Here is a 27,305-nt window from a genome sequence, read left to right as displayed (position 1 = left end):
TGTTTGTAAATAGAGAATGAACCAAAGAGAACCAATTCTAAAACAGTAAATACTTGGATAACAATCAATCAAATGGAGAGAGAAGCAGGCACGACGTATTACAACGGGGGCAAAGGCCTGCGTTAACTACCCTTCACTATGTGCAAAGAGAGAGTACTCCTAATAGAAATGAGGGGGGGGCACCATTCAAAGCAGATTAGTGTGCATAAACAGGAAAATGTTTTCACTTACCACGTACTTGACATTCGACAGCTAATGATATAAAAAACCATTGAAATTCACTGAAAAAACCATAGGTTATAGACCATATATAGTTAGGAATTAGCATTTACAAAACCTTGAAAATTCACAGAAAAAACCATAGGTTATAGACCATATATAGTTAGGAATTAGCATTTAAAAAACCTTATTTTACACACACAAAACCATTGAAATTCCATATATAGTTAGTTGCACTAACTATATATCGCGCACCCGCAATCCACTGCTGATCATGTCACATATTACATCATTCATGACATGGTCAGTGACATCACTGATGACATCACTGATGACATCTCAAATGACATCACTGATATCACTGATGACATCATCCAGTGACTGTGTGTTTCTGTAAAGTTTAAATATGTTTTACATATTGAAGAATGAGTAGATGTATAAGTGTCTGGACGAAGGATTTAGTAGGTGCATGACTGAATGTATGAGTGAGTGATTAAATGTGTCTCACTGAGTGCATGGGTTAGTGACTAAACTGTCTTAATTTGTGCATCATTATGTCTGTTGTTCTGTAAACTGCTGCATGTGTTGATCAGTAGCTATATGATTAACTATATGGGTTATTGATTGATTGTCCAAGTATTTGTATGGGAGACTGAGTGTGTGTGTGGCTGGCTGGGAGGTGTGTGACTCTGTGCAGATCAATGTGTACTTGTATCAATGATTGTATAAGAAAGTAAGTATGTGTTAGTATATGTTTGAAAATGTAAGGTGCTCTATGTTTAACTGTATAGACAAGAAAATGGAAGTGTGATTGATTCTTTACAGGACTGACTAGGTGTGTGAGTAACTCCATGGATGAGTGGCAGAGTCTGAGTGTCTGTATAGGTGTATGAGTGCATATGATAGTGTTGTAAAGATGAGTGATTGTATGTATGAATGATTGTATGGGTGAATGAGTGAATGTGTGTGTAGACGTAGGAATCAGTGAGTACGTATGTAGTAACTAGTATTGGTGTGTCAATGGTTTCAAAAATTATACTCTGTATTTAACACTGGGTGTAACAGAGGTTATATTAAAGTGTGAGGAGATGCATTGTATTGTCACATTAATGATATCATCATTGATGTGACCATTGATGTCAAAAGAGATATCATCAGTGATGTCATCAGTGATGTCATCAGTGATGTCACTGACCATGTCATGAATGATGTAATATGTGACATGATCAGCAGTGGATTGCGGGTGCGCGATATATAGTTAGTGCAACTAACTATATATGGAATTTCAATGGTTTTGTGTGAGTAAAATAAGGTTTTTTAAATGCTAATTCCTAACTATATATGGTCTATAACCTATGGTTTTTTCAGTGAATATATATATATATATGTCCACAAAAAGTCTCCCAAAAAGAAACAAATGAAGCCGCACACCAATGATCTTCTTTACAGGGTATTTTAATTTATTCTTCAATCCATTTTGTTAGCCATTTGCAGGACCAACCCATGCGTTCTGGTATCTGCTATACCTTGTTATATATATATATATATATATATATATATATAGATATATATATATATATATATATATGTATATATATATATATATATATATATATATGTAATATATTACCTACTTTAGGACCTAGTTTCCATAGGAAATTTGCAACATTCTATTTGGAATAACTTTGGCGCCGTATGATGAATCTTCGTGAATTTCTCAAGAAAATGACCTGCTCCGCTCCGCTCCTTCCCTGAAAGAGTGGGGGTGATTCGTGAAGTGGGGGCTGAGAAAAAAGGGGGGCCCCAAAACGTGTTTTCCCCATGCAATTTTCCATAGGACCTTTAGCCAGGGCTACAGCCCTAACGGCTGAACGGAATTACACCAAATTTGGCAGAGAGGTATAGTTCAGCTCGCAGATCACACTTTTTGTTAAATGGTGTAAATCCGTTCAGTAGATCCTGAGAAAATCATAGATATATCTATAGGCGCTTACTGTACTTGTACAGTACGCGTACAGGTACGCTTACCGAACCCGTACGTACGCGTACCTTCCCTAGCACGAGCTGCACGCTCATTGACTGTCAACTGTCTGTCAACACTCCAAACCAGGAAGTGTTGGCAGCCATCATGTGCTCGGTAGACCAAGGCACAAGAAAGCAGAAAAACAAACGTGTAGAACGCAAAAAGGGGGCAGGGTAGAAACACCCTGACCCCCTAGGCCTGCTCAGGTGGTCCCACAAGGATCCCACAGGCCAAAAAACATTTGTTTTTTTTAAAAAATCACGGAGTACACGTACATACACGTACCCCGTGAAAAAAAACCCGGTCTGCTTTTTTTCAAATTAACCCCCGGGGGGACCAAATCCCAGGGGCATAGTGAAAAAGAAGTGTGGGGGCGGACCCAATCCCCCCACACTGCCCAGGGGACCGCCACCCCCGGGGCAAAGTAATTATAATAGCAGGGGGCACACGGCCCCCCCGCAGCCCCCGGGACTTGTATATGTATGTTGAGGGGCCTCTAAGGCCCCCACACGCCCCAGGGACCACCACCTCCCCGGGGCTCTAATATGTAAAATAGGGGGGTCCGTGACGGACCCCCCACCCCCAGGGACCACCACCCCCGGGGCTTTTAACAGGTGGGAGGGGGGCCGCACGGCCCCCTCCTGGGGCGTGTGATGGCCCTGGGGACGCCACCCCCCAGGGCTGACTCCTGCAGTGTCCCGGGGTGCCTACCCCGGGACACTACTGTTTGCTATGTAGAGCCATGAAAATCCTGAAAAATGAATAAGAAAGAGAAATGCGCCAAGAAAACCCAAAAAATAAAGGAAATGTAAAATAATTATTAGTTTACCTGAAACTAATACACATTTCCTTTAAAAAAAAAAAGAAAAAGTGCCATCCTTAACTCAATGCCAATTTGGATACGTAGAATACCTGTGGAAAAAAACCACAATCCCTCCCGCACAAACAAGCATTAATATTATTCAAAAACACACATAAACGTACTTAGAATTTCTTAACACGTACTCTAAATATAATAAAATACATATATCAAACCATAACACTAAACTAGCAACGCATTTAACATATGCTAAACTACAAACAAAACCTCATAACAAACATATATCCAAACTTTATATACACTATAAACTACCTAACTACCTTTGCCCTACTCCGAAATTAAGTCTAAAAGTTATTAAAGTAAATTTACCTTAACCGATGGGACGCAGCTTCCAACCGTGAGCTTCTCCCTTCAGAAATGACGAAAAAGCAACACTGATAGCCTAGAAAATAGAACTTAGTTTAAAAAAAGGCCGCCTAATTGAAATAACAAAAATACTTTTCCACTTTAAACCACGTCAATTAGAAATGGTATACAAAAAAAGTTTCAAAAATGCTTATTAATATTACTAATGCAAAAAATGTTTATTCTATTCTGTTAAAGATTGTACACTGTATAATATTAAATATTACAACAAAGATAATATTTATTATACAATAAAAAATCATATCCCCTATAAAAACAACATCTAATTACTAAAACCTTTAAAAATGTTGTTTTAAATATTTTTTTAAAATATTTTATACAATTTTAAAAATCACTCCACAAACTCATCTGCAATGACCATAAAATCCCACTCTTAATGTAATTTATAAATATATATATTTTCTTTATATTTTAGATTTTATTACATTTTTATAGAATTTCCCACCCCCATCATCTATAAACACAACATCCCACTATTCTCAAAATGTGTGTTTACATTTTCTTAAAATTAAAAAATGTACATTATTTTTTTATATTTTAAAACACTTCCCACCTTTATCCCCTATAAACCTAACATTCCGCTCCTAAAACAATTTTTCAAGAAAACATATCCAATTTATTAAAAAATATGATTATATTTACAAATATATACTATAAAAAACGACATTACATTTAAAAGAATGGATTTTATTTTATAACGATATTTTAAAGAACATACTAAATTGATATTCTTGACATCGATATTACAAATCACAACATTTATGACTATCAACTTTATAAACACGATATTATGATACATCGATATTTTAAACTCAATATTATGTTTACTTACCGCAAGTTTTTACTTTCTGACTTGTTTGTCCAATGTATAGTAATCCACATGGGTATAAGATCCCATAAATCAGATTTGTGTGGTTGCAATTAGTGTGTTTTTTTAGCATTAAGGTGTATTCATTGTATGTAAACTGTTTGGTCACAATAGTGAGGTCACAAGCTTTACATCATCCACATTTATAGTGACCCACAACTTGAGGTAAATTCCACATGGAACAAAGAGAGTGCCGGGTCGGAGATTTAAAAAAGGAACAGACCACATGATCCATGACACTTTTACCCCTCTTAAAAGAGTTCATAGGTGGCACTGTTATCCAAGATCATCTGAGATTAATCCCCAGTAGTAGTTAATGATGCGTCTGATATCATTACTGTGTGTGCAGTAAGTGGTACACAAATCATTCTGTCGATTGAATTGTCAGTGTGTGGTTTGGGTTCCAATAGAGATAGGGTTATACCATGCTCTTTTGCGGGCTTTTTTGAGTATGATTTTGGCTTAACCTCTCTCCATCAGTCTGAGCATCAGATCCTCAGATTCCCTAAAATAATCCAATCTAAGGGTGCAATTCTAAGAAATTGCCTGAAGGGCAAATTGCCCCCAAGGCCCCTTTGTGAGTACTGCTATAGCAAAGTAGAGTGTTCCTTTCAGTGCCTTTTCTATATAGCTTTATATAGAGTTGCCCGTTGGCCACTTTGATGGAAATATCGAGAAAATTAATGACTGATGAGCTATATTCGAAGGTAAATTGGATAGCAGATGATCTATCATTCAACCAAGAGTGTAAAGCCTTAAGATCTGGTACATTGCCAGTCCAAATTAGAAGAACATTGTTAATATAACGCTTCCAAAGTGTAATGTTATTGGGATAAGGGTTGGCGTCATTGAAAATGAAATTACTCTCAAAGTGATCCATATACAACATTGTCAGATAGGGTGCAAAGCTTGAACCGATCGCAACACCTTGAGTTTGAAGAAAGAAATCACACTGAAACATAAATAAGTTTGTCATCATGGCTACTTCCAATAGTTTTAATAAGAATTCGGTGGGGACTTTGACATGCTGTGGTCTGGCATCTAAGACAGACCTGATCAAGTCAAGGGAATGTTTCTGTGGAATGCTAATTCAAAGGGATATGATATACATTGATACCAGAAGTGCTGCATCGGGTTGAAAGCTAATTCATCGACCAATCTAATGGTTTCCATGGTATCCCTAAGGTATGGTTTGGTGATTTCAGCACACAGTTTAGGGAAATAATCCAAAGGTTTACACAATGGTTCCAATATGGATCCACAGCCCGACACTATGGGGCAGCCAGGTGGATGGTCAAGATTTTTATGGACGTTTGGGAGGATATAGATTGTGGGTGTCCGCAGTTGCTTTCTGTTGAGGCAGTTGTATTCCAAGTCTAACAGATAGCCCTAACTCCTCCCAATTTCTGTAATGCCCTTGATGAGTTTGCTAATCTCCTTGGTAGGATCTGTGCTCAGGTTGGTGTAACTGGCTCCTACCGTAAGCTGTGTGTCAATCTCAGTTTTATAGTGTGTGGTATTTTGAATCATGATTGCACCGCACATATAAGCTGATTTAATGATTATGTCATCATTGCTTTTAAGTAATTTTAAAGCCTCACACTCAGCCTTGGAAATTTTGTAGCTAACATACTGTCTGCAAGAGCATAGATTCATCACATCCCTTATCACAGCATGTTCATATGCCTGTATTTTATGGGACATAGCATGTGCAGAGGTGTAAAGGTTGAGGGAAACCTTAAACCGGTAATAGACAAGGCAAGATTTGTAGGTGCTTTTCTAAAGTAATCAAGTAGTCAAATTCTTCTGAAACATTTTGAAGCTATTTGGTCAAGATGTAGGCACAAAAGACAAACCCTTGCATAATATGCGCTGTTAACCTGAAGACAATTCATAGTTGGATAAACTAATAATGGGATTGTTTTTCTTGTATCATACCATAGATTGTGTTATCTCCTGGTCTGAATATCTCCATGACTCTCCTGTCAGAAACGGACCTGTTTCTGACCCCTGTTCCTGCCTGTCCCAAAATCTTGCCCTCTCTATTGTTCCTGATTCCAAAAATTTCCTCTTTTCTTGGGTAGCCGTGATTGGCTGTACCCTAAATAAGGAACCTGGGGTGGTGCCTGACTTCTAAAATCCTGATTGAAAAGGCCAGAGCTGGGACTCGGTAGTTCACATCCCATCATGAGCACTTCCTTGAGCACTTGTTTCACTTCATGTATATTGGAGCAACCATTGGAACTGTGGATTATGAAGGAATTTCCATTACATAAATCTTGATAAATGCTCAAAAACTTGTCATCGATTAATTGGTTTCTGATTTTGGGTGTCATACAAAGGGCTCTTACACATATTGGTTGGTTGGACCTACTGTTTTCTATTGCATAAAAATAGGCACAGAGCTATGCCTCCATGAATACACACACATCCCTGATATGTAAATGTAAATGTAGTATACTTGTAAAGCGCACAGCTGCCCCAGCAACGGGGCGTCCCGGCGCTGTATAACTCTGGGGAACCCGTCCTGGCTTTCCCTGTGGGATGGTCCCTTGCTGGGAGTCCCCAAGGTGGAGCCAGGCATCCCCGGAATTGGTGAGGCCGTTGTGGAGATTAGGCAAGCTAATGCCCAGAGTTGCCGAGTGGAACCCCTGATTAGAGTAAGCACCGAAGCGAGAATTATCGAGTCCGCTGACCAAGGTCCACGACCCTGCCGCGTCGGGAATTGAACCCTGGTCCCAGGCTGACTTCTGCTCTCAGGCCTGCCGCCTCTAACCAGTGAGCCACACTACTCCACAATATGACTCCTGAACCTATCTTCCTCAGAGATCTGTGGTCTTCTGATGTGATCCCTCTGCACCAGGCTGTGCCCTGACTGAGTCTTGGTGACAGCTGCTATTCCTGCATTGTCACTTTCCGCAAGTTAGCGCCGCTCACTAAACAGCGATATCTTCGCTTGAGGTGATGGGGGACATTCCTTTGATATTCATTGAATTATCAGTGGCGCCAGACAAAATTATGAGGCACCACTGCAGAAAGTGATGAGTAACCCTGAGTCACAATATTCATTGGTCACGGGCCCCAAAGGGTCCCCTGAAGGGGTGGGGCTCCCTTTAGGGGTTGGGCCACCCTGCGATGCAGGGGCTGCAGGGGCATGCGTTACACCCCCGTGTTGTTCTCTACGACCGCTGTCCACCTGGCAGCTCTCCCAGTAGTCCCTCTGCAATAGGTTACTCTCCTGGAATGCTGGCCTCATTTGCTGAAACTGCTTTGCCGATGTTTCACTGCTTTCCTCAGATTGAGTTTCAGCCGTTTTTAAAAAGTAGTCAACTTGAGTAATGAGCTTGAATCAATTAGTACAATGTTATGCAAATTATCTTCGCACATGGGTACTTTTCAGGCACATTTGTTTAAGGTCTAGTGCTAGAAAATTCGAAAGGAAAAACATTTACTTTTAAATATCTGTTTCTTTTCTCTGATTAATATATTTATATTTAAAAAAAGGAAAAGATGTCTTCGCTGCGCTCTATTGCAGCATGTCTTTCAACTTATTTTAACCTCTGACACTCGAAAGTACAATGCAAGATACGGAATTTAGAGCAGCCAAGGCAACCTATTAAATTAGTACATTGTATCCTAATTTGCTAAATTTTGCATAAATGCCTTAATTTCCTCAGCAGAAAGTAGAGAGGTTTTGCTAAAGGTCGCAGTGCAAGACATCACTGTAGGATTAATGCAGGTACAGCGAAACATAGATAATTCATTTGAGATAAAACATGAAAATTGGAGGTCATTAAAAATATAATGGGAACTGTTCCTATCATCTGTATTGACAGGAGAAGAAAGCCTGCACATCACTTTCACTTGACAACCATGAATTACTTTTTCCCAATTATGGTCTGAACCCTTGGCGTCCTTTCTTCTGCTTGACTATGCAGACGTGTAATCATTGCTGATATACAATATTATGGATGTGTTGTCTTAGAAATGTCTAGGAACCATTTTTTACCTAAGAAAGGTGAGCTGAACATATGCAGTTATTATGGGGTTGTCAGTTAAATATCTTGCAAAGGATTCAGACACTCTTTTCGTGCAAGCTGCCAGTTTGATCCTGTATCAGTTGAAATCCTCTGCATCTTCACATAAGACTATCTTAATATGCCTGTATATTGAAAATATTATAAAATATATATAAATATATTTTAAAAAATGACCCTTCACACAATGTATATGTTGTTGCTTGGATTTGTATCTGTACTGTGTTCAGGCATCTAATATTAAACGCATGTACACAGATTGTTTAGCATGCTTCATTACATTTCTGATATCGTGTCCTGACATGACCTGATTGTTTTATGGGATATATTCATAAAAGGCTGTTATTGAACATGTACTTACTTGTGTTCAACTGAGGTATGTTCCAGTTTGCCAGCAATGAGTAACAGGGCCATATTACATCCCAGACGCCATATTCTACATGGTGCCCCCGGGGCAAGTGCTTGTACGTCTCCTTCTGTAATTCAGATAGTGCTGGTGCACATGTTGCACCAGCACTATCATGAAACCGTATTACGTCATTACGGCGTGCCCCAATGCCAATGAGGGAATCACTTTCCCTCTGCACCCACACTGTATTGCAGATATGGGTGCAGAGGCAAACATGCCTTGAAGAGGTGCACTGAAAGTGTGCCACAAAAAGATGGCCACACTGAAAGTGCACATCTGAAAAGCAGCCCTAAGGAGGGGGTCCCATAGACACCCCAGACATCTCCCTGCAAGCGAGTTCACTCACTGCACCTGCCTGCATGGGGATGTCTAATTCCCCTTAAAACTGCAGAGACAAACAGTGCGTCTCCGAAAAGTATTCCCTCTGGGGGGCGGGGGACGGGAGGGTGGGGGACGGGGGTCCCTTAGACTGCATCATGAAACATGGAGCGCTTTTAAACATCTGCTCAGTATTTGACTTGAATGCGAGTTTGACGCTGCCCTCTGTGCAGCGCATTAATTCTAACATGGTGCACTGTCCTTGATTACACCCGATGCACCTTTTGTACTGTGCACCGCGGTGCAAGCATGGAAAGTGCACCGTATCCGTAATACAGCCTCATATATATACTGTCCCTGTTTGCGCAGCTGCACACCTTTAAGTATGTGGGCCTGGCACAAGTAGGGACAGTGCACTCTGTCACTGAAAATGAACCGACACTAGCGCAGCTGCACCCAGGAAGGCACCCAAATGACAAACAGATTGGCTGATTGAAGCAGCTGGTCTGCATTTCACAACGCAAGTGGTACCCAGCCTACACTTAAAAGGAAAACAGAGATTCCCCTCCGAGTGGGTGCAATGAATGGTTATACGTACCTATAGAGGGATTTTGGGGGGTGGTCTGTCAGACTCCTTTTTCCCTTCCAGACTGTGAGCCACTTTTTTGTGGCTCACAGTTGGTGCAGCTCCTGACGACCTCTATGCCTCTGCACCCCTGTCAATAATGTTGTGCAGGCACAGAGACAAAGCATGGAGCCACACCATGACATTAAGTGCTGTAACATGTGAGATCCTAATCAGTGCATGGTGGGGGAACAAGGTATAGTTAGTTCTCTAAACTGTAACTGGCATATTTCAGTGGTTTGGGGCTTTTTTAACATAAGTATGTCTCATAGCAGCGCCTAAACATAACTTTACTTAAACAATTGTTTTTGTCAGTCAATTTGTGGTTTTCTTTTCAGCAAAAGTTAAGTCTTAGCAACTAACCTGACATTAAGATCACTTCACGCTAAAATATGACACCACACTAATGTAGGAGTCGCAGGAACGAGAGGAAAGAACTCTCTATATTTGCATCCTCACTCTGAAATTCATGTCAACTAAGTACATGAGACAAGCTAGGGTCAAGGTTGGGACCTGTATCCCGTTTATAGAAGATCCTATATTCCTTGGTAGTTTCTGTTGCTTGGTAAAAGACCCTGATATGTCAATATCCCGTTTATACTCTCGGAGTCAATGAAAAAAATGGAAACGTATGGCCTCACGCACCCCGGTGCCATGCTTCATAATCGGTCATCCTTGCTCGCCAGAGAATATTCTAGTATCGGGCCTGCTCACCTGTGGGCATACAGGGAGCACATATGGATGAGAAGTTGGGATCCAGAAACAACAACAGAAATCTTGGATACCTCCAATAGGGAACTGCCTTTAATTTGTTCAGGAGGAGGCGAGATAATTATAAGAAAAGGTTATGTATAGGAGTTATGATTATTATAGTCACCAGGAGGAGACTGACGTTTGATTAGGTGCTAAAGCAGGAAGTAACATTTTAAGGCTTCTTGCCTACAAGGCCATCCTCATCCTCATCGTACTCCTCTATGAGGTTTTCCCTAGCTTAGTAGAGGGACGTCCAAAAGGCACGTTGAATTGCTAATGAAGCATTTCGATATCTAACAGACCAGAAAAACGTTCACCATTGGGTATTTTGTGGGTAGATCTGTTACATGTAAAATTGGTGTACAATACCTATATAGAGATTAGGGATCCTTGGTCCTGAAGAAAGCCGCGGACCGCAGATGGGGCCATAGGCTGAAACATGTTGACCTGTAGATGCAGGAGTAATCATAACTGCTAGTGTCAATACCTGTTTCAAATAGAATCCATTTAACCCAACGTGCTAAAGTAGGGCAAGGCACAGGAGCATGTGGATTCATTAGGGAAGTTAATAATTGGCCAGACATGGAGTTCCTAAGAGAGAGAGAGGCACTTTCATACACCTAAATACATTGAAACACACAATGCTTCTGATTGCTCAAAAGGAACGCAAAGGGAAGATGTCTGGTTGATGAGTTCGTTATTTTTGAAATTACAAAGGGAACTCTTTCTGGATTAAAACACCCACCTGCTTAATGGGTCAGAAAAGCCCTCTTCATGGTAAGAGATGTTTACCTCTGCCCTGAGTGCCCAAGTGATCTCTTGTCTGGATCCCTAATGCTGATTTTTTGTCATAGGCAAACATGGATCATGCATGTGTGCCATCACATAGGCCTGCCTCGTGGATTACAGTCTTGTTGGACTAAGAGGGGCCCCCCAAAGTGCTCCGCTCATAGCGGTGGAAGGACACCGCCTTTACCAGAAGTTAAGCAGCACAAGTGTGGTGGTGGCAGCAGCATATTGTGTAGTGATCAGTAGTAGTGAACAGGTCATTTCTACCCTGTGTCACTTGGTGTGAGGCCTACGGTTCTCTCACCTTTTCAAATGATATGCTGATGAGTGCTAAACTCACCATTGGACTACATTTGGTAAAGGTGGAGTGCTGTTCAGCACAGGAGTAGTATGTGATCTTGGGAAGGGTACAGTGCAGGGATATATCAGTACTGTGTAGTACATGTGGGACTTCTGAATGTGCTGAGGGTATGTATGCCTGCAAGGAATAAATGTCATGAAAGACATAGTGTTGTGCAGTGTGTGGGCAATGAAGCATGTGCTGTAGGTATGTGTGCTTGCATAAAGTCGAATACATGAAGGGTGAAGTATTGTGCAGTGCTTAAATGCTGAGTGTATGTGCTGGTAGACAATGAGTTTGTAAATAACACGCCCTGGTACAATACAGTAAGGCTACACCACTGAGCAATGCACACAGACTAAATGTGTGTGCTGAATGAATGTGTGTCTGTAGTGTCACAATACACTGAGGTAAGTGTACTGGAGAGTAACTGTGCTGTGAAAGTACACTGATTGTAAATGTGGCTACACTGGTACATTAAATACAGGACCCTGGGTTCCATTTTGGAAATCCCATACCTGCATGGGGGAGACATAAATAGGAGAGGAATTCCCCCAGATAGATTTGTATATTACTGCATTCCTGTGAGCTGGGGGTGGACATACACTGGAGGAAGAGAAGTAGGGACCATCCCTTTATACTTCAAAGGTTTGCTCTTTGATTCAGTGATAGATTACAAGGAAGGGCCTGGGCATATCTCAGAAAACGAGATGGTGCTGATAAAGGAATTATAAACAGTAGGAATGGGAGCCTGGAATTAAACGTAATGCACATATCACTTTGGCTGACATCCAGGTGTGAAATCTGGTCCCTCCCATGAATTGTGTTGTGGGTCAATCAGTACTGGAGTTATGTCTATTGTGATAGAGGAAAGAAGAAAAGAAGAAATGTACACTTCAAAAGAAGCAGAACCCCAGCATAAAACTTCAAAGACTTAGACCCTTAATCACAGATGGTGTCTGGAAAAGGACTACAAGAAGTGGAGTTTGAGACCACAGAAAAAAGTCAACTGCCAAGCAGCCAGACAGGCTGTGTGTGGTGGGAAAGCTATGCAAGACTTCTGCCTGTGACCAGGACTGGGGTCAAAGGCCTGCTAGTCTTCCTGCTGGGTGAGGGGATATCACCCAGGGAAAACGTAGATAACCTGCCCTTGAGCACCAGCGCGTGTCTACTTGCCAAGACCGGTGTGCCCTATGACGAAGAGGAGAGAATTGGTGGGAGAGGGGACCAGTGGTGAGCCCTAATGTGAGGAATCTGAGTTGTGAGGATTCGAATGTGCACCAATCGGGTCCTAGCCTATGTGTAGGAGTGTTTAGCCACCCCTTATGCCAGGAGAGGGCTGCCCTAGACTGAGTTGTTCAACGAGTACTGTACGGGTAGCTCTAAGCATGTTCTGCCTAGTAGCGGTGACCCTGTGTGCCAGGAGACCCATGTGTGATTGCACCAGATGAATTTATGTTGTGTTTGGAGGTACGGCAGCAACCATGTACGCCCAGAGGAGTTGCCAGTACTAACTTGTCAAGGAATTTGACCTATCGACCGGGACTAGAGTGAGGCTGTGACTAGCAAGTTGAGCCCATCCAACAAGATCTTCCCTGACTTTCCCTCTGAGTGCCAGGAGGATGCAGAGGAGTCTTTCACTCCTTTACTGGTCTTCGGTCGGGAGCCAAAGAATCACATTCCCCCCCGATGGGAAGAAATTGACTTATTGCATCTTTGGGAACTAGAAGTTTTAATCCCTGGGGAGAACTGGCCGAGTTACTCAGAACAGTGACCCTGCATCTACCAGATGCTGCAGCGTGCACTGCAGACATTCTAACTTTTCTGTGCAGGGTCTGAACTCATGAATGCCTGCACTCAGGGCACCCGCTGTAACACTGAACGCTTCTATGTTGCAGGAATGGGTAAGACATGTACTGGGCCTGTCAGCCCGTAGTATCTTCTACATAAGATGCTGCAGCACCATAGATGCCTTTGACTAATTACTAAGAGTCAAAGGTGAACTCTTGAATGTTAGTGAGCATTCCCTGAATGCAGCCACCTGTGAATAGGGAATAACCCCTGACCACGCTACATGCAAGAGGGTGGAACAGGGACGTGCCTAACAACTACTAGGGCCCGACCTCAAGGGGATTGCGTTATTGCTTGTGAATGCTATTATTCCATTGAATATGAAGAGTTAAAAATAAAACGCTTCTTTTTCTTATTAAAGTATTTGACTAAATATTGATTTAGTGTTCGTACTGCATGCACTATTGAGTCATGTTCACTTACCTGTAAGTACACTTCCCGTCCAAGGAAGTCTTTGACTGCTTTTCCACAGCCTCCACTGAGAGTCGAGTGCATAAGAGGTACTTGGCCAAGTTACTCAGGATCCATAGTAATTCCTGCCCCGGGACATCAGAAGTAAAAGGCCTTAATCACAAGAGTTGGGCCCAGTAGCCCCTGCGTACCTCGTGGCCTTCTGAAAGGGGTTCTGACACTGCTAGATTCAGAGCTTGTGGGCCTGAAACATGCTTACAAGATATTGTACATAAAAGAAGGGAGAACGTGGCAGATATATATTTGCTGGACAAGGAACTGTCCTCTTGTCAGGCCTGAAAAAGTCCCAAAAGAAAGAATATTTGGGCTGAGGACGAGCTGAATATCCAATCCCTCTCAACCACTTGGACACAGAGGGTGCTCCCCAATTAGTCTGCTAGCAATAGGATTGCGACTGGTGGAAAGCTCTGACCTGCAAGAGTCAATTGTTTGGTAAGACAGGCCTTCTGACACTAAGGGGCCCATTATGATTGCCGATAATCCGCATCCTCCGGGTCGGCGGAAGCCACCGCTGGGCCGGAGGATGCGGATTATCCACTGCGGACTGAAGAAATACCCCCCGTCAGATTAGGATGGCGGGGGGACATGATTTCAGTCTGCAGCTTTTCCGCTGCGGTCGCCTTCCGACCGCGGGGAAAAGCTCTAACATGTCTGGCGGTGTCTATCAGACACTGCCAGGCATATTAGGATGTCTGCGGTCCTATGCCTTTCCACGGCGGCATTTCCGCCGTGGAAAGGCATACGGTCTTTTGTTTGGGGGCCCGTTGCGGGCCCCCAGGGGTGAAGGGGGGTGGGGGTTGCACATGGGGTGTACCTATGGTACCCCCCTGCCTTTGCGTGCGCGAAGCAGCTGGCACCACGCGGTGCCTGCCGCTTCATGCATGCAAAGGTCAACATGCATTTTTTAACCTTGCGGCGGGTGCTGCTTGAAGCAGCATCCGCCGTAATGTTAAAGGTAGGGGATGTGACCGCCAGGGTGGCGGTCACATCCTAATTGCCATGGAGGGACCGCCGCTGCCCATGCGGACACTTCATTGGCTGGAAAGGTCCCAGACCGCGGTCTCCTTTGCATTACAATGGATGTTGCTGCCCCCCACGGCAGGACTGCCGTGCAAGATATGTATAAGCAAGGGTCCAAGTTTTTTGAGGGCGCACTCCCTGCAAGAGCACCAGCTGGTTCATTATCGCTGCACGCATCCCCTTCGGTGCTGTGATTAAGGACATAAGACCACGCAAAGCTGCTCCAAGTAATGCTTTATTTCTATCACTGGCAACCTGACGCGTTTCGAAGCACTGGCTTCATCCTCAGAGGTCTCAGCATATGATCAGCATGCTACAGGAAACTCCATTGCTAGCAAACTCCGCCTTTAGTAGGACGCGCTGAGTGCACGCTTTGCTTTCTGGGATCTGTAGTGCAAGGAGTTCAAAGTTAATACCTTGAGTAGGTTCTGTGCATCCGTTACTTATCAAAGTCATTTAAAACCCTAAGTGGGCCTCAGAACAGGGTCCGTGGTTTTGATTCGTTCCAACTTGCAGTACCGCTTCATTGGCTGGAAAGGTTCCAGACCGCGGTCTCCTTTGCATTACAATGGATGTTGCTGCCCCTTGGACCCTTGCTTATACATGTATATATATATATTACCTACTGGCGGTCGCCAGTAGGTATATATAGTTAGGATTTTTTCTCTATGGGATTTTTGAAAATTCTATGTCTAATAACTTTGGCGTTTGTGGACGGAATTGGCTGAAATTTTCAGGAAAATGGCACATTTTGTTTCTGAGCAGCCCCTGAAAATTTTGGGGGGGGTTCGTCAAGGGGGGGCCGAGAAAAAAGGGGGGTCCCAAAACGCGTTTTTCCCATGTTAATTTCCATAGGGCGGTTGGCCTCACTTTTAGCCCGAACGGCTGAATGGATTTGCACGAAACTTGGCAAAATTGTAGGGACTGGTAGCCCGATGTGCCTTTTGTAGGTCTCAATATATGTGCTCCAGTGGATTTTGAGAAATTAACGTTTAAAAAAAGATATATATCTGTAACAGCGGACCGGGCAGCGCTCCAGGACGCGTACTTTTCGCGCAACGGAGCTTTGTGAAGCGAAGGTGATTGGTTCTCCGGCGTCTGTCAACATTCCAAACAGTCCGTAGCGGCCGCCATCTTGTCTCTCGGTAGGATCGAGAGACAAGAGGAGGCCAAAGCGAAGGGGCAAATGACCATAAGGGGGCATAGTAGATTGTCGCTGACCCCCTAGGTTTGATGTGGAGGTTTGAAAAGGGCCCCGCGGGGCAAACAAAAATAAAATAATAATAATCGAACGGCTGAATGGATTTGCACGAAACTTGGCAAAATTGTAGGGACTGGTAGCCCGATGTGCCTTTGCTAGGTCTCAATATATGTGCTCCAGTGGATTTTGAGAAATTAACGTTCAAAAAAAGATATATATCTGTAACAGCGCTCCGCTTCGCGTACTTTTCGCGTTACGGAGGTTTGCGAAGCTGATTGGTTTTTCGGCGTCTGTAAACATTCCAAACAGTCCGTAGCGGCCGCCATCTTGTCTCTCGGTAGGATCGAGAGACAAGAGGAGGCCAAAGCGAAGGGGCAAATGACCATAAGGGGGCATAGTAGATCGTCCCTGACCCCCTAGGTTTGATGTGGAGGCTTTGAAAGGGTCTCGCAGGGCAAAAAAAAAATATACAGTTTTTTTTGTTTTTTTGCGTGGAGTGCGCCCGGTTCGCGAACCGGGAAGCGTTCTGGGGAGCGTACTTTCTTGAAAATTAGTGAAAAAAGTTAGAGTAAAATAATAATTGTGAGTGATCAGATGTAGGGTAGCTCTGAGAAGAGCTTTTGGGTTTATGGTACATTTAGGTACTTATAAGTAGGTACCAATGCACAGTCTTAAATTCAGAGTGAAAACTCTGTTGCCCTCATCTGAGAAGTGAACTCCATCTCCTCTGTAGATATCTTGCATGTAGTAACGCAAGTTATTGTTGTACAGGGAGCCCATTCCATGGTCTCTCATGTAAGCTGAAACAGATTTGTTTACATGCTTCCTCGATTTCTCAATTTGTGGACAAAATTGGTTCGACCACCTCCATTTCTGTCTTTGGCATATATTTGAATATACCAAGGCAGTCTGAGGAAAAAGTGCCATCAATTGTTCAAAGGTGTCCTTTAAAAGCATTTCCAGACCTACCCCAGTCAAAGTGCCCAAATCATTACCTCCACAGTGCACAATTAACAGGTCAGGTTTTGGCAAATGCATAAAGGTTTTCACCAATGGTATCAATTGGTGACATTTTAATCCTCTGTGGCAAAACCACTTAATTTCCACATCTTGTAAATTGAGGTTAGGTAAATTCCTGTTTTCAGCGTACCTTTGAGCCCAATAGATATAACTATGTCCAACAATCCAGACAGAAAACATGGCGAGAGAAGGTTCTCCTGCAGTCAGATGAAGTGTGGCAATGAAATGGCAGTTGAAAAAATGAGAGTGTAAAATGAAAAAAACTGAGGAGTTTCTGTGTTAATGAAGCAGTAAGAGTGATTGGTGGATTTTGATTGCTGAAAACAGAAAGTTAGTGTGCATGGATGAGTTCGTTGAAAGATGTATTTTGAGTGGCGAAGAAAAAATCATTAAATGAAAGAATGCTCTGGATATGCAGGTGCACTGAGAGTTCAGAGTTCAATTGCAACATTGTTGTGTGAGAGGTCTTGCAAGAGGTGGTTGCTATGCAGAAAAAGCAGAGAGGGGGCAGAGGGGGGAAGGGTTTTGCTTTGAAAAAAAGTGAGGGAAGAGTTTTGATTGGGTGACATGAGAGATATGTGTGAGGAATTACAGCATTTCTGTGCTTTTGATAGCTGCAGACTCTGGAGTGCATACCTTTTGCTCTGCTGAAGACAAATTGGTGTGTTTCTGAGACTGTTTTGAAACTCAAAGTATTTGCTAAGGTGAGAAAAGATTTCTTTAATTTAGATAGAAAATAGTGTGCTTTAAGGAGAAAATTATGAAGAAAGTTGTGTTTTTCAAATGTTGCTTTGTCTCAAGTGTTTCACAAATAGATTTTGTTTCTTTGAGAAATTGTAATTGGAGAAAATGTGAAGTATTAGTACTGACAGGGATTTTATGTGCATAGGAGCTGTGGAGTGTTTTCAAATTATGACTTGTAAATCGTTTTTGAGAAAAAGCAATGGTTTTAATATTGATGAGAAGGACATAATGGTGTCTGCTTCTTTATAAGGTAATTGAGAGTCTCTGATGTTATTTTTCCCATTTCAATGTAAGAAGTTTGTCTGTGGAGCAAATTGCTTGTAAATATGCTCCCACCTGTGCATGGCAAATTTAGATTTTGAATGTTTCCGTTACATAGGCATGTTAAAGGTGACTGAAACATGCTGCAAAGGCAATCAAAAAATGCTTTTATGTGTCTTAAGGACATTTTAAGTCATTTCCCCATGTGCAGTGTTTTCAAATTATGAGTTGAAAATCGTTTTTGAGGTAAAGGAATGTTTTCAAAATTTATGTGCGCCATATGACCCCAAATTTCTTTTTCAGGGGTGCAGCAGGGTGTTCTTGAGACACCCCTGCACCCTCGGAAAAATTCGTAATTTGCGATGAGGTAATTGCTAATCGCAAATTGCACCTTCATTCCTATGGGCCTCCTGCTGCATGGAAATGAATGGGTAATTTGTAATTAGCAAATAGGTCATCGCAAACTAGGAATGGTAAAGAATCGCTATTTATTCCTTAAAGTTCGCTATTTAGGAAATGGAAAAAACTTTGATGATACATATGGCGGTTCATCTCTAACAAGATAAGAAGCATAGGGATAGATTTCTGATGACTGGCGCATCACCAGGGATGTGTTAGTCATTCTGTGCCGCTGTTCCGTCACCTATGGTGTGCTGCATTTACAATGCGGCGCATCATGGGGCAAAAACAGCACAGATGCGTGACGTATTTGTGCCGTAAAGTTGGCGCATTGCTGGAGTTGTATCGCAAGTGTGATGAAGCTCCAGCAAGGCTGAGGGGTGCCCCTGTCGCAGGGTTTCTGTTCTCACACAGAACTGTGGACAGAGGATTGGAACCTCGGCGAATTAGGGTGTCCCAAAACTCACCTTAGTAATCAAAACCCCTTAGCAAGCTAGGTACAGTGTCACATTGGATATAACAAACTCTCAATGTTTAGACAATCCAGAATATGAACTTATAGTACCTCAGGATACGTGGAACTCATGAACAGTCGGTCGTTATATATTTCTTAGAAACCAGAACATGGAGTTAAGAAGAACACATGTGTATTTGAAATGTTTATTTACTAATGCCGTCTTCTCAGGCGTAGTATCTTAGATTATACAAGTACACATATTATCAGTAGCAAAATTACCAGCATAGTTACTAGTACATAAAAAGCGAATGGTGACAGTATGTTAACATGCTGTAAATGAATAAGAGTTAGCAACACTTATAAGCAGCCGCGGGCCGTGGAGGGAGTTACGGTGGGGCAGGGAGGCGGGGAGGGGGAGGGGCAGGGTGGAGAGGGCTCCACCCTGCCCCTCCCCCTCCCCGCCTCCCTGCCCCACCGTAACTCCCTCCACGGCCCGCGGCTGCTTATATCTCACCCTCCCTAATACACATAATATATTATTTGCTAAGAAGGTCTCTTTGTGTTGGTTTAGGGCGTGCCGATACTTTAGTGTCTTAGATTTGAAGGAATCACATCAGCATACACCAGCTCTCTCTTCATGTGAACCGCATCAAGTGTTGTGTATGTGTGTTCGGCAAAGCAATATAAAACCCGCCTCATGCCCAGAATTGGGAGAAGCTGCACTTATGTTATGAGTATGAAGTCGTGGAGATCAGACCTCATTAACAATTCTGTATCGTGTTGTTCTTGAAACTTCAGCACTCGCTGTACAGATATAGTTTAAGAAGTAAAGCAGATAGTAGAGCAATAACATATTATTCTCATGTAAATCACGATGAACTATTAGGTTGAAAGCTAAAGCAACAACTAAGTGTCGTGTGCAGAAGTTGCAAAAAAGGAAAAAATGGCGTTTAAACCGGTAATGAGTCCATGCTAACTTAACACGGTGTAAAGATATCCAGGACCTAGATGACACCTCCCCATGATCCGGAAACGAACTGAATAAGATAATAGAAGTGCCATCTCATGAGAGCAGATTGCAAGTTTATATGTGGACGGTCCGCAAGGTAAAACATTAAAAACTAGGAAAATTTAATGCTAAAGAAAAATAAAACAGCCAAGTACTTTATCGAGTCTTAAGCCAATAGGCAAGCTAAATAATAAAAACTTGACAAATAAGTCAATGAATTGTCAATGAAATGCTAGTACTCAGCATATCAAACATGAAAAAGGTCTATGACATAACTGTGTATGCAAAATAAGCTGCAACAGCCTCCAATAGGAAGTAACCGTCTTCATCCGAAAAGAGGTCAGCCATCCAATTTAAAAGCGGAAAAGAACATACGTGCTCTCCCAGCACCGGATCCTCTATCAACATCAGAGGACAGCTCGGTGGGTTTTCAAGAAAGCTCTGTTCCAAGAAAGACTGTGTTGCCGCCAGTAAATTCCAGGGACCAATTAGTCCATGCATCAATGCCACAGCCATAATCCTTTCGCCAGGACAAACCAACTCGTGAGTAATGATAGGAGTCATCAGCTGATTAAAGTCGACGTCAGGAGAAACCGGTCCGCAGAGACACAAATCAATGGCCCAATCGAAATCACAGGTCAGGCAGTGAAATACAGGCTGGACACAGGTGAAGTAGGAGAATCTGGTAATGCAAGTAAAAATGGGAATCCACGAAGCAGAGTGGAAAAAATAGAATGAAAGAAAGCAGGGATGACTCCAAAGATTTTCTCAAATGAAGTCACGAGACCACTGGTAACAACTTTAAAAAAGTGCGCCAGGCCCTTTGTGGAGGACGCGTTAGAGATAGTCCGAACCATCTTGCTGAAATGGAAAGGCGAATCTGTATTTAAAAGGGTCTGCACCTCTGTACGGGTGTTCGCTATGTGAAGCACGAAAGTTTCACGGGCCGAAGTCAAGGCCACCTCTCTTTGAGACAAAAGAGCTCTTATTCTTGTCATGCCGTTGAAATGTGCTCCCAAGGTTGGTATTTGTGGCCAGATTGAAAACTCCCTATGTTCATGTGTGGGAGGAAATAGAACATTTCTGCAGCAAATAACCCGTTCATTTACTGTTACGATAAAATGAATACTTTTAATTAACCCAGAACAATCTTCATTATTGAGCATCAAATAACTACCATTTTCCAAGAACTTGAACGTGGGGATGATAGCAGGAACTGGTGTGCCTTGCAACACGCAAGCCATATTTGGTCGGTGTTTGTTGCATGAACCGTGTAACTGTATGTGCCTACACATTAGTGAATGATCTGGCGTCTCAGTGCATTCCTCTCCATTCAGATAAAGTTCTTGATCATCTTTGAAAATCTGTATGTGTATGGAAGCGACCAGACCTCATGAAGAAAACCACTACCTAAAGGTTAATAACGACCTATTGGTATATATTTCATACAATTTGAAAACTTATATAAAGCAAAAGGCAGCGTTATTAAACCGTGGATAAGGCACGTTGCCAAAGCAGTCAACCTTTTGGATTTATACTGGAAATGTTAAAGGAAGAATTACGGAGTAGGGCCTGTAAATCTTTAATGGACAACGAGTAAAATTACTCCAACCATCATATTCCTCTAACTCCGGGATAGTAGGGGTGTTTAATTTTTTAGAAGTAGCCAATCCAAAGCATTTGGTCTGGGAAATTGTTTCATTCACAAACAACATATGATTTGGGATGAGACATGCACGGTGGAAAGCCTCAGTGCCTTGTACCTGCCAGGTTCGTGAACCCCAAACTGATGTAGATCCTGGATATTTTTACTCTGTGTTACGTTAGCATGGTCTCATTACTGGTTTAAACGCCATTTTTCCTTTTTTGTAACTTCTGCACACGACACTTAGTTGTTGCTTTAGCTTTCAGCCTACCTGCGTCAAGATCTATGCCTGCTTCAAGCAGGCGCAGGGTTTTGATGTAGCTTTGTCCTATCTGATTGTAAATGCGGCACACCGTGGGTGGCAGAGCAGCGGTGCACGTTAACTGGTGCATCCCTGGGGATGTGCTAGTTAATATAAATCTGCCCCTTTACATTTAATTATGTGCAGGGGACACAGAGTAGGTGAGGTTTATCCAAGGTTAAGAAGAGATGAGTCCTGTTCAGTGAAAAATTGGAGATAGGCTTCAGTATATTATATACTTAAGTAGTGTGTTAAGTTTTTGATGACTGTTATTAATTTACTGTTGGGTAATAGTGGTTAATAACATTTTTTATTATATTTTACCACAGATTCAACTGCAGATTATTTCAAGATTTTAGGATGCCTAGCAAAGAAAGAGTGAGAAAGGCTGCAAAACGTCAAAGACAGCAGGACCATGGAATAATGCAGCAGTCCTCTAACAAAAAGATTTGTCAAGTCACCAAGAAAGCACCGGGTAAGAGTCCAAAAACAGTCATAAGAAATATGTGTAGTAAAAAAAATATTACTACAGAAAATGTTTCAGTCCAGAAAAGGAGAAACAATTCAAATGGTAAGGAAAGGCCAATGAGAAATGTTACTGCTAGAGTAAGAGATAACTCTATGCATGAAAGTAGAAGGAAACAACAGTTTAGGGACATTCGTAAACGAATGTTCCGCAACAGGATAATTGGGAATTTGTTAAAAAATATTAAGAAAGGTCAACAGAAAGTGGTTTTTTATAAGAGAAAAAAAATAGTGGAGAAAGTTATTGATCAGGCATTTGAAATTAAACGTAAGTTATTTATTTTGACAATCAATAGAATTAGGAAGGTAAACAAGGTAATTTATGATTTCAAAAGAAATAGTAGATGGAAGAGAATAGTTAATCGTAGTAATTTTTGTGAAGTTTTTTCTGGAGAATGGATGCATAGTTCAAGCTCTGAGGCATTTTTTAATGAGGAGAGTTATTTCCAGGATAATGATTTGGTGCATGCAGTTGACACCAGTGGTCGAGCTTATGAAGTGAAAGATGGTTGTCCAGTTGAAAAAGAAAAAGTTGTGAGAACAGAGATAGAAGAGGTGTTAGGTAATGAGGTTTTAGGGAGACGTCCTAAGGGTCCTGTGTACACCTGGAAGTGTAGTAGTATTTGCAGTGTACGACAGGATTCCATCAATTTGCTTTGTGATTTTATACGGTCATTTAATAAGAAAAGTTTGAAGCAGAAAATGAAGTTGTTGCAAGAATTAGATCCTTGCAGAGTGAGAGAAGTGATAGGTTTGCATGGTCATTCACTGGCTTGTCTTTCCAGGAGAGTATGCCAGAGTGTTTTTCATCATTTCAGGATGCTAGCAGTGCATCATAATAAAGTGAGGAAATTAGTTAGAATGTTGTATTATGCTAAGAGTCCAGCAATTATGCTTAAACAAATATGCGCTGCTCTTTTGCATGGTTCTGAAATAGATGTGAAGAATATATGTGAAGAAATTGAGTTTTGTTACTTTGGAAGTAAAGAGGAGAATGTTGAAATTGACCAAGAAGAAGAGAGTAATGTGGAAGATAGTGTACAGGTTTCCAGTACAGATAATTTCCAGAGGGAAATTGCGACGTTTGAGGTGAAATCAAGTGAGAGGCCAAATTTCACTTGTGTGTGTTGTCGACGCACTTATTATAAGAATCAGACTAAGTTAGTGGATTTATATGGAAAAAGTGAAAGGGAAAATAATAGTGAAAGGAAGGATTTTACAACATACTTGATGGTAGAAAATTGTTTTGATTTGGGATTGGATCAACGTGTGTGTACTTATTGTTGTAACAAATTAAATCAAAACCAGATGCCTGCTAGAGCAGTTCATAATAATCTGGAATTGGTTGAGATTCCTTCTGAATTGAAGGATTTAAATACTTATGAATCTATTTTGATTCAAAGTATCCATCCCTTTCAGGCTATTGTAAGAATGGAGCCAAAGACAGGGAAATTGCCTCCATCAGATTTACAGAGAGGATTAAAGGGAAGAGTTGTTTATTTGCCTCTAGATTTGAAGAAAAACATTAACACAATTGGAGTAGAAAAAGTGGAAGAGGAACCTCTTGTTATCTTAGTTAATGGGGTTCCGACAAAGAATAAGAAAATATGGCAAGATTTAGTAGATGTTAGGAAAGTCAAAAGGGCAACATTGTATTTGAAAAAAAATAATAAATACTATAAAAATGTATATGTTGCAGAAGAGGAAGTAAGTGAGGAAGAGGATAGCGATTTGTGTGCTGGTCAAATTGAGAAAGTAGAACCCTGTACTAGTGAAGAAATATATGAACATTATAGTGTTCATCCTTTGCATTCCAAGGAAGTCATGGGGAATGCTATTGAGTTGTTTCAAATGAAACAAGCGAAAGGGAGTCCCATTAGTGTTTGGGAGGAAAGTTTGGAAGCTCGGTGTTTCCCACAGCTTTTTCCAACAGGTCAGGGAGGAAGATATGATGAGCGACCTCATCAAATTCCTGCTTCTGAATACCGAACTTTGCGATTGTATGCAGGAGATCCTAGGTTTCGACAATGCATTCCTTATTTGTTTCATCTCCTGTTTGAAAGCGATCTGTCTGGACTGTCATATGCAGTGAACCACATCTTGAAAAGTGGTATACACATGCAAAACATCTCGGCAAGTGACTTTATGGATAAAGTCAATGTCCAAGACAGTATTTTGGATTCTCACCTGATTAATCTCATGGCGTGTCAGCGTGGTACTAATGAGTACTGGTACCGTCGTCATGGTGATTTAAAATGTATGCTGAGGAACTTAGGAACTCCCACATGGTTCCTCACTTTGAGCTGTGCTGAGTATGGCTGGGAAGACTTACTTGAATTTCTACGAGAGGCAAATGCTAACGTAGAAAACATCGAATTCAAGACACCCGGAGAACTGTGCTCTTTGGATCCAGTCAATGTATGTAGGTACTTCAATCATAGATTTGAAGGTATGATGTCTTTCATCATGAATAAGAAGAATCCACCTCTTGGAGAGGTGTTGGATTTCTTCTGGAGGAAGGAGTACCAAGCAAGAGGTGCTCCTCATATACATATGTTGCTGTGGATCAAGGATGCACCTAAATTTGGAACGGATGCAGAAGACTCAGTGATGAGTTTCATAGAACAGTATTCTACGTGTGCTGTTCCAAACGCAAAGGAGAAAAAAAGCCTAAGAGAAAAAGTTCTACGTTTCCAAAGCCATCGATGTGGAAAGTACTGTCGTCGTAAATTCCGGAACAAAGACAAGTTCTACACCAAATGTCGTTTCGGCTTTCCACGACCGGTGATTTCTAAAGGAAGAGTGAACAGTTTGATGTCTTCGCTGCGACATAATGTGATGAAGAAATCACCTAAAAACACATACAATTTGAAGAGGAACGAAGAGTCTAAGTACATCAACGACTACAACCCGGTGATTTTGTCCATGTGGAATGCTAACATGGATATACAGTTTGTGGCTAATAACTGTATGGCTGTGGCTCGGTATGTGACATCTTACATCACCAAAAAAGAGAAGACAGAATTGAAGGATATGTGGGAGGACATTTCCCATGAAAAGAGCCTCAGCAAGAAGTTGTACAGTTTCAGTCTGAAGATGTTGTCGCATCGAGAAATCGGAGCTTACGAATGTTCTGACCGGTTGTCTTCAGCAAGTCTCTATGCCAAGTCCAGGAGTATCGTTTGGGCAAGTGTTGGTCTTGCTGCAACGCGTAATCGAGTTCTGAAACCTGTGCGGGAAATTGAGTATTTGGCGGAAAAGGAGCCAAACAGTACCGACATTTTGAAGAGCAACATGTTGGATACATATTATCCAAATCGAAGCAGTCACCTCGAGAATGTTTGTCTGTATGAGGTTCTGCAAAATTACATATTCAAGAGGAACATCAAAGAAGATACTGAGAAAGGAGTGTATGCTGTAATAGGAAGTGAGGGATGTCTGGTCAAGCAAAGAAAATGCCACTTGATAAACCATCGAAAATTGAGTGGCGAATCTCCTGAAAAAAAGGAGTTTTTCTATTTAGCACTTTTGCAACTTTTTAAGCCTTGGCGTGCAGAAGAGGAACTGCTTGGAGATTTCCTTTGTTACAAAGACTCATTCAATGCTGCCAAGGAGACCATAGAATGTCCTGCTTTTCCCAAATATGTAGAAATGTTGAATGTGGAAATTGAGCAGGAAGCAACGATTGCAGCCGAGATTGCCAGAGACAGTTCTCAGGACAGTCAGAGTTCTGCTTCATTGAGTCAGGATCCACTAGGAGGACCTCTTATCGAAAATGAAGCTGCCACTGCTATGAATGAAGTGGAAAGAGCCATGGCACATGCTCAGGAGGATGCGGTTAACTTAGAAGAGTTGGAAAGACAACTCAACGTTGAGCAGAGGAAAATATATGACGAACTTACCATGCAAATTGATCATGGATTAAGTCATGACAAGAAAGAGTGCTCATGTACGTCGTTGAAGCCTGTCCGACTGTACGTGAGTGGAGAAGCGGGAACTGGAAAAAGTTTCCTTATTAAAGCAATTTCATGTTATTTGCAGGAAAGGACAGAGTAATCGCTGTCTTGTGTTGTCACCGCTCCAACTGGACTGGCAGCACATAACATTAAAGGGATTACTTTACATCGTTTACTGATGCTGCCAGTGGAGCATGACAACAAATTAGAATATCACAAGCTATCTGGAGATGCTTGTTTTGAAGTTTCAAGAGTCTTGAGGAAAATGAAACTTCTTATCATTGACGAAGTAAGCATGGTTTCCAATGTCATGCTTGCCTTTGTGCATTTGAGAATGCAAGAAGTTCTCAAAACAGAGTATGATGTGTTATTTGGTGGCAAACACATCATTGTTTTCGGAGATCTTCTGCAGCTGACACCAGTGAAAGGGCAACCTGTGTTCAAAATGCTCACGCATGAAGATACCAGGAAGTGCTTAGGGAGCATTGGCAACGTCAATATATGGTTAAACTTCAATTATGCTGAACTGCATGAAAATATGCATCAGGCAAAGGATGAAGTTTACAAGACTATTCTACAAGATGTTAGAATTGGAAAAGTGACCGAGCATGGGAAAGAAGCTTTACATGCACGATTACTGACAAATTTATATCCAGACAAAGATGTTGTGCCTGAGAATATTTTTCAGAAAGTTACTGAGAAAAAATCTGGAATATGTTTGATGCCAACTCTTGCAGAATGTGCCAAATTCAACAACAAAATGTTGCATTTAGAAAAGCAAGAGATTGTGAAACTGGAAGCTATTGACAGAGTAGAGC

This window comes from Lissotriton helveticus, chromosome 6 (assembly GCF_964261635.1).
Source record: "Lissotriton helveticus chromosome 6, aLisHel1.1, whole genome shotgun sequence".
In the NCBI taxonomy this organism is placed as follows: Eukaryota; Metazoa; Chordata; class Amphibia; order Caudata; family Salamandridae; genus Lissotriton; species Lissotriton helveticus.
Note: the sequence above shows the minus strand (reverse complement) of the source record.